Source organism: Notothenia rossii (assembly GCF_949606895.1).
Source record: "Notothenia rossii genome assembly, chromosome: 8".
Lineage (NCBI taxonomy): Eukaryota > Metazoa > Chordata > Actinopteri > Perciformes > Nototheniidae > Notothenia > Notothenia rossii.
The window spans coordinates 82614647-82622051 of record NC_136906.1 but is presented as its reverse complement, the minus strand read 5'-3'; the positions used below and the strand labels follow the sequence as shown (position 1 = coordinate 82622051).

The window sequence follows — 7405 nt, the reverse complement described above, 5'->3', positions numbered from 1 at the left end:
ATCATTTCTAGTCGAACACGAGTCAAAACATCAACAACGCCAAGAGAAGTCAGAATTAAAACCCAAGGAGAGAGACGAGACACAAGTCCAAGTCAGAGCCAACACAAACCCCAACAAGACGAGACAAGTTTGAGGAAAAGAAACGTCAACGAGTCCGAGAAAAGCCCGATCAACACAATAACGATTCAGAAGTGCAGACTGGAGACGGAGAGGCTGACAGGTTGGTTTGGGTTGTTTTCTGAAAATAGACTTCAAACCTTGAGACCATTTTGATATCAACATAGATGTGTCTTCAGCCCTGCTATAAAGAAAAGCAGATTCATGTCCTGCTGTACGAGAACAAGACTTATCCAGGACTTATCCAGGACTTATCCAGGACTTATCCAGGACTTATCCAGGACTTATCCAGGACTTATCCAGGACTCTCTCAGAACCTGTGAGCAGATCTGACCAAAGCTCTTCCTCCAGCAGCAATAAGTAACCTTTAAAACACTCATTGATTATTAAAACACATGCCTTCTGCAGAATCAGGAGCTCTGAGGCTTACTTCCTGAGAGGTCAAAGGGCACGGCGGACTGGAGCTTCAGTGTGCTAACAGAGCGCTAACAGAGAGGGGGGGGCGGCACAATGAACCCAAACACATCTGACCCCCCCCCCCCCATTGAAACCTGGACAGCTGGGAGACGAGATTTCCCCACTGAGGGAATATTTTAATTCAACAAGTGTTCCTATCTGAACTCAAAAACTGTTTTTATTCCCTTTTCTAAAAAAAGAGTCCGAGTCAAAATGCAGATCAGATGAAGACTGATCAATAAGTGTACGTCAAGTCGAACGTACACAAAGAACATTTTGAGTCCAAACACCAATGAGAAGAGGCAAGGTTGAGTCAATGTACCGAGACCAGTTTAAATAAAATGCCAACACAAAGCCGAGACAAGTCCGAGTTAAAACAAGTCCAAGTCCAGTGCCCACAAGACAAAGAGAGTCTGAGATCGAACAAGTCTAAGACTACACGCTTATTAGAGACGAGTCTGAGTCAAACTGAAGATCAGACAAAGACAGTTTCCAGTCAAAACACCAACAAGGCCAAGACAAGTCAGAGTAAGAAACCCAAGGAAAGAAACGAGACACAAGTCCAAGTCAAACGTACAAAAGACAATTTCACAGTCAAAACCCGGACGAAGCCAAGGCAAGTCCGACTTAAGTCCAAGTCCAGTGCCCACAAGACAACAAGTCTAAGACTACACGCTTATCAGAGACGAGTCAGAGTCAAACTGCAGATCAGACAAAGTTCCAGTCAAAACACCAACAACACCAAAAGAAGTTACAGTTAAAACCCAAGGAAAGAGAGGAGACCCAAGTCCAAGTCAAAACACTTTGAGATGAAACACATCAGGGACAAGTCCGAGTTAATCTACTGCTAGAGACAAGTACAAATGAAGCGGCTGCAAAGACGAGGTAAGGTCAAGTTAACTCAAGTGCCTTCCAAAACTCAGATCTGAGCTCTATGACCGATAAGTGACCCGCCAGGTCTCTGTTTCATTTTTACTTTATTATTTGCCGTTCTTGTTTGTTTGTTTGTTTGTTTGTTTGTTCTCACCCTGTAAAGCGGCCTCTGGTCCATTGAAAGGCGCCATACAAATGTAACCTATTATTATTATTATTTCTATTTGTGCGCCAAGATCTATATTTTATATCAGGTTGATGTGCAAACTGCGCTGCTGCTTGGACATCAGTGCAGACCCCCCCCCCCCCCCCCCCATCTTCCCTGTTTTGTGTCTTCTCGCTCAGACGGAGAAACTCTTACTCCCTTTTGTCTTCACGTCCTGTCGGCCATCTGCCTCCCCCCCCCCCCCTTCCCATTATTATCCAACAAAGACCCTCCTCCCTCCCCCGGGCATATTGGAGGAATTCATTAGAAATGAAAAGAATGTCATTAATGCACAGAAGTGGAGGAATGCCACCTGTTCTGGATCTGATCTTCACTTTCAATATAAAACACTCACTTCTAAAGAACAAAAGCTCCTGAAGTATGATCTGATCAAACTCTCTACGTGTTTAAAGTTACACAGTCACAAAGAGTTGGAGATCTTTGATTGGCTTTGATGAATGGTTTGATTGGAACCAACAGGGGATGGATGTCAGTCGAACACTTCCTTGGCTTGTCAGTGTTTCCTCTTCTGCCCTGCAGCTGCTTCCTCCTCTGCAGAGCTCTGTGTTTGTGGAGGAAAAGTGAAAATGTCCCCACACCGACTCCAACGTCTGTGAACTCTCAGACAGTCCTGACCTTTGGGTGGACATCTACGGTATATGTATATTATTATTAGAAGAGAGTGTGGGTAGTATAATATATTTTCGTCTTCTCTGATGTTGTGAAAATCCTGAATGTCCTCTTCCAACATGAGAGCAACATGCTAACAAAGGTATCAACTGTAGCTGTGAACATGACAGGATGTGTGATTACCTAGCAGAGCATCAGGACTGTTTGAGGCATATGATAGCTATGTGATTAACATGATGATTCAGCCTCTATGGAGAGAGACATATGACAAGCATGATCATTTCTGACGTGGAGCTAATCTGAAGTAAACATTGAATACTGCTTTCTATCCCTCCATCTTGTGACTGTGGAACTCCCTCTCTTGGATATCAGCATGTGAAGGACACTGTTCAGGAACTAGTTGATGCTCTGTGTGTGATGACTCCTTCCATTCTGGAGAGGATCACAGATACATGGATCCTGAGGTTCGAGCTCAAGCCGGGGAACAGGGAGATTTTTCTAACATCTGAGCACTACATCAAATTCAAAGGTTTTATTATATGCTCAGCAGCTACAGTGTAGAAATGTAAATACAATTCTCCTGACCTGAGCTCCTCCAACAATGCAACATATATAATGAAATACAATAGTGCAAGAAGTCTATATCCATGTAAACAGAATACGATATGTACAAGAACAGAATATGAAGTTAAAGAATGTCCCTCTCCCAGCATGCCGTGCAGCAGCTGGGGTCTTCTTCATTGAATGAAGGGTTGCTGGAGAGATAATGGGAGATAATCACATCTCATGAGGTCAGATGTAGTTTGGTTTGAGCTGCAGGAGGTAAACTGCAAACAAACAGGCAGTAAATCAGAGTCTGTCCATTTCCCCACAATAATGTTCTCACCTTTATTGTTCACATCTTTATATCGTATTTCATTTACGTTGTCTTCTTTATGTCTTTCATTAAATTCATTTTTCTCCTGTTTTCATTGCAATTCTTTCTAATATACCTTTTGTTTGAAATCAGTTATATTGATAATATTTCTTAGGTTCTAATGTTCATCTTTTAGAGATATTGAACATATTTCCATATTTGCTACCCAATTTCTAATTCCATTAACTTTTGTATAGCTTTCTTTTTAATCAAAAATATTATTTCCACATGTTTTTTTTTATACTTGACCCATTTCTGTTGATTTAATTCAGATAAATTGATGATATTTCTACATTTTTTAACCAGATTTCTACATTTATAAAGTTCTACAAAGCTACCATTTTAATCAAATATCATTTGAGTTCAGATATAAAAAATATATGTGCTGCAGTTAGTGTGGAAGAAAGACTGGCAGTGGCTCGTTTCCAAGTCAATAACCATACTGTTGGGTCTCCTATGGGCCCCTGGTCTTCAGTTTGGGGCCCCCAGACTAACGGATCCAACAACAGGCGTGATTGACCTCTGAAAGACACACTCCTCTTCCCTCTGCTTTGTCCTTCAACAGAGAGAGTGGGGGGGGGGGGGGGGGGTAACGCAGGGTTCAGTACCCAGCGTCGGCCCCTTCTTTCAGCCTCCAGATGCTGCTGAGGGCCCCTCTGAACATCCATCCAATCAGAGACTCTTATTTTGAAGGTATTCTTATTTTGAAGGTATACTCTGGTCTTATTTTGAAGGTATTCTTATTTTGAAAGGTAGTCTTATTTTGAAAGGTATTCTTATTTTGAAAGGTAGTCTTATTTTGAAGGTATACTCTGGTCTTATTTTGAAAGGTATTGTTATTTTGAAAGGTAGTCTTATTTTGAAAGGTAGTCTCATTTTGAAGGTATATTTTGGGGGTCTCTATCTTTTGGTATTACTTTGAAAGGTAGTCTTATTTTGAAGGTATATTTTGGGGGTCTCTATCTTTTGGTATTACTTTGAAAGGTAGTCTTACTTTGAAAGGTAGTCTTATTTTGAAGGTATACTCTGGTCTTATTTTGAAAGGTATTGTTATTTTGAAAGGTAGTCTTATTTTGAAAGGTAGTCTCATTTTGAAGGTATATTTTGGGGGTCTCTATCTTTTGGTATTACTTTGAAAGGTAGTCTTATTTTGAAAGGTAGTCTTATTTTGAAGGTATATTTTGGTCTTACTTTGAAAGGTAGTCTTATTTTGAAGGTATATTTTGGTCTTACTTTGAAAGGTAGTCTTATTTTGAAGGTATCTATGAGGCCCTGTACCTGAGCGAGCGTGGAGCAGAGGAAGGCCGTTGTCGTGCAGCAGGTCTCACGCTTCCTCCGCTGAGCCGTGCAGGAATGTCAAAGCTTTCACAGTAAAACCCTGAAGGTGAACACAGCGCTTCGGGGACAAAGTGTGCAGCAGTTGTTGTTTTGAGTGGTGGAAATGATCCTGATGAGAGCGAGCAGCCGGGCGGAGGCTGAGACAACAGAGAGGGACGGATGGAGGACAGAGTCTGAGCCAGGGGCGGACTGGGGCTACAAATCAGCCCGGGACTCTTGACCGGCCCACTTTGGTACCGCCGGCCCACCGCGGTGCTAGTGACTTACCGCAGAGGTACACATTAAGGGTAAAATGCCACTGGCATTGTGTTATCACCGGCCCCCCCATTATAACCACTGGCCCGGAGCATTCGTCCAAAAACAAAATCGACTAATAATGAAGAAAATGAACACATTTGTTGCAATAGTAATTTATGCACTAACTACATTACTACTTGAATCATCAGTTCTTCCTCATTTTCCTCAATTGTTCATATTTGGTTTATTAAAATAATGATATTGTGGTCATTGTTAAAAAATGTCTGCTATTATTATGAGTATTATTATTTGTATAAAGCGCTTTCTGCCTTCCTGTCATTAGGAGTTAGAAATGTAATGGCTAAGTATTAGATTAGATTAGAATCTTCATTATCCTGCTGGGACATTTCCCTAAAGCCAATACCTTTTATATTGTCTACTCCTCACTTACTTGTCAGCATAGATCGGCATTGATGTACAGAGCCGACAGAAGACCTTGTTTATCAAGATCTTGTCTTGGCATCATATTGAGAGGTGCAGTGACGCGTCCTAAAACCAGGAAGTAAGCTGCTGGTTCCCTCGACAAAAAGCAATGGGATTTCTCCACAGGGTTTTGGAAAATAGCTGGAAATAAGGTCTGTGGAAAACAAACCTGTTTGATAAATGAACGTTTTGTTCAGCCGGATAATCTCCACATGTCTACCCTACTTTTATAATGTTCAAATCATAAATCTAATCGATAGATTATAAAGGGTTTTAGGACGCGTCACTGCACCACTAGAAACCAACTCCATCGATCAAGCTGGCTGAAACCTTCTCTCCCTCTTCTTCTCATGCTCCCTGTCACTCTCCTTTAACTCCTCCGGTGACTTTCTTTTATTTGAAGATTGTTTTTTGCCCGTCGCTTGGCCGGTTACCGCTGGTATTAAAAACATTTTGGCGAATGGTTAGGTGGCGCGATAGTCTGTAGTGAAGGAGCGCGCTCCCGCTCAAGGGAGCCTACTCGCGCTGCGCTCCGCAGCAAACAGCTGTTTGCTTTTCACCCAACAATGACAAGCGAATCACAAAACGCTCTGTTGTAGCGTTAATAAACGAAACAATTTAACAAAATTGCTTGTCAAAATACCAATTCCAGAGGACAATTCTTTTAAAGCAATATTTTGAGTGGCCCGAGCGGGCAAGTGGAAAGTACGTTATGCTGGCCCGGGGTGTCAAAATAGTGCTTCCGGGCCAGCGGGCCATTTATAATGTTGAGGCCTGCCGGTTACCGGCCGGGCCACATCGTCCGACCGGCCCACTTCAGTACCGGCCCATCGGGATTCGTCCCGAACGTCCCGATGGCCAGTCCGCTCCCAAACTAAGGCGCCAAATCAGGCGCTGAGGCACACTTTCATAGTGGCGAAACGGCGGTACTACAACTTCAGTGGGCCCAAAGATACTGTTGCCTTTTCGACTTACATTAGTCACAAGCAGAGACCCCCAAAGTGTGTTGATATAAATGTAGAGTAGGGTCTCCAGCACATAGAGACTGCTGGATGCTAACCTACAATTAGAGCATTAGTTGGGCATAGTCATTTTGTATATTATATAAATGCACCTTATTGGATGTTGAAACCTTGAGGCACAGAGCGAACATCTGGCTGCTGGAGCACACACACACACACACACACACACACACACACACACACACACACACACACACACACACACACACACACACACACACACACACACACACACACACACACACACACACACACACACACACACACACACACACACACACACACACACACACACACACACACACACACACACACACACACACACACCAGGCCCGGCTCCAGGATGAAATGACTGAGGGGGCTGTTAAAAAATCAGAGGGGGCGATTTTTTTTTCACAACAACGAAAAATACTGGCAATGTAATGAATTGACACACCAAGCTTTTTTCCTTCTCACTGCTCTACAATCTCTTTGCTTCTTTATTTGTTTTCCGGATTGACCCCTCTCATTCTGTTCTTTTCCTCTGATCTTTAATAACAGATAGTACATTATCAGATGGCTGCACTTTGGTTAACAGACTAACATTGATTTCCTCCATTTATAAATTGACAGGCTCTGTAATTACACCATAACCTTTTCTCCTCTATCCCTTAACTCGTCTTCCTATACAGATTTACTTACTTACTATCTACTCTAGTTAGGTCAGGATTAAAGAATCATTAATGTGATTGATTTTTTATTTTCAGGATTGAATGTTCAAATCAAGGCCTAAAACCTGGCATTTCATAAGAAAGTAACTAATATATAAACCAAATGTAATATTGGATCAAATACTATACCTAATGGACAGACACAGATTAAAAATAAAAATAAAGTCCCCTGGTTTGTCTCTACTGCCATGAGAAAAATCAAATCAATGTTCCAAAATCCGTCACTAGATGTCGCTCATTGTACCAATGTGGTTGATATAATACATAACATATTGTTATTCTACTAAAAGGGCTCGCTTTGGCAAAAACCTGATCCATACAGCCCTAACTAATAACAAGTAACCATCACGTGTGGTGCTATCTGTAGTTGTCTGTCTTATTTTTTGTTGATGTCAAACAACATGGATTTCAAGTCAAT

The 7405-nt window shown here is 41.9% G+C and overlaps 1 pseudogene across 1 annotated transcript in view; it reads left to right on the top strand.

Moving 5' to 3' along the window:
- Positions 1-6730, top strand: part of LOC307016319 — a 264046-nt pseudogene extending 257316 nt beyond the window's left edge. Inside the window, exon 2 of the transcript in view lies at positions 6422-6730. The product of the transcript in view is annotated as an uncharacterized misc_RNA (transcript). The remainder of the gene's footprint in view (positions 1-6421) is intronic.
- The last annotated feature ends 675 nt before the right edge of the window (positions 6731-7405 follow it).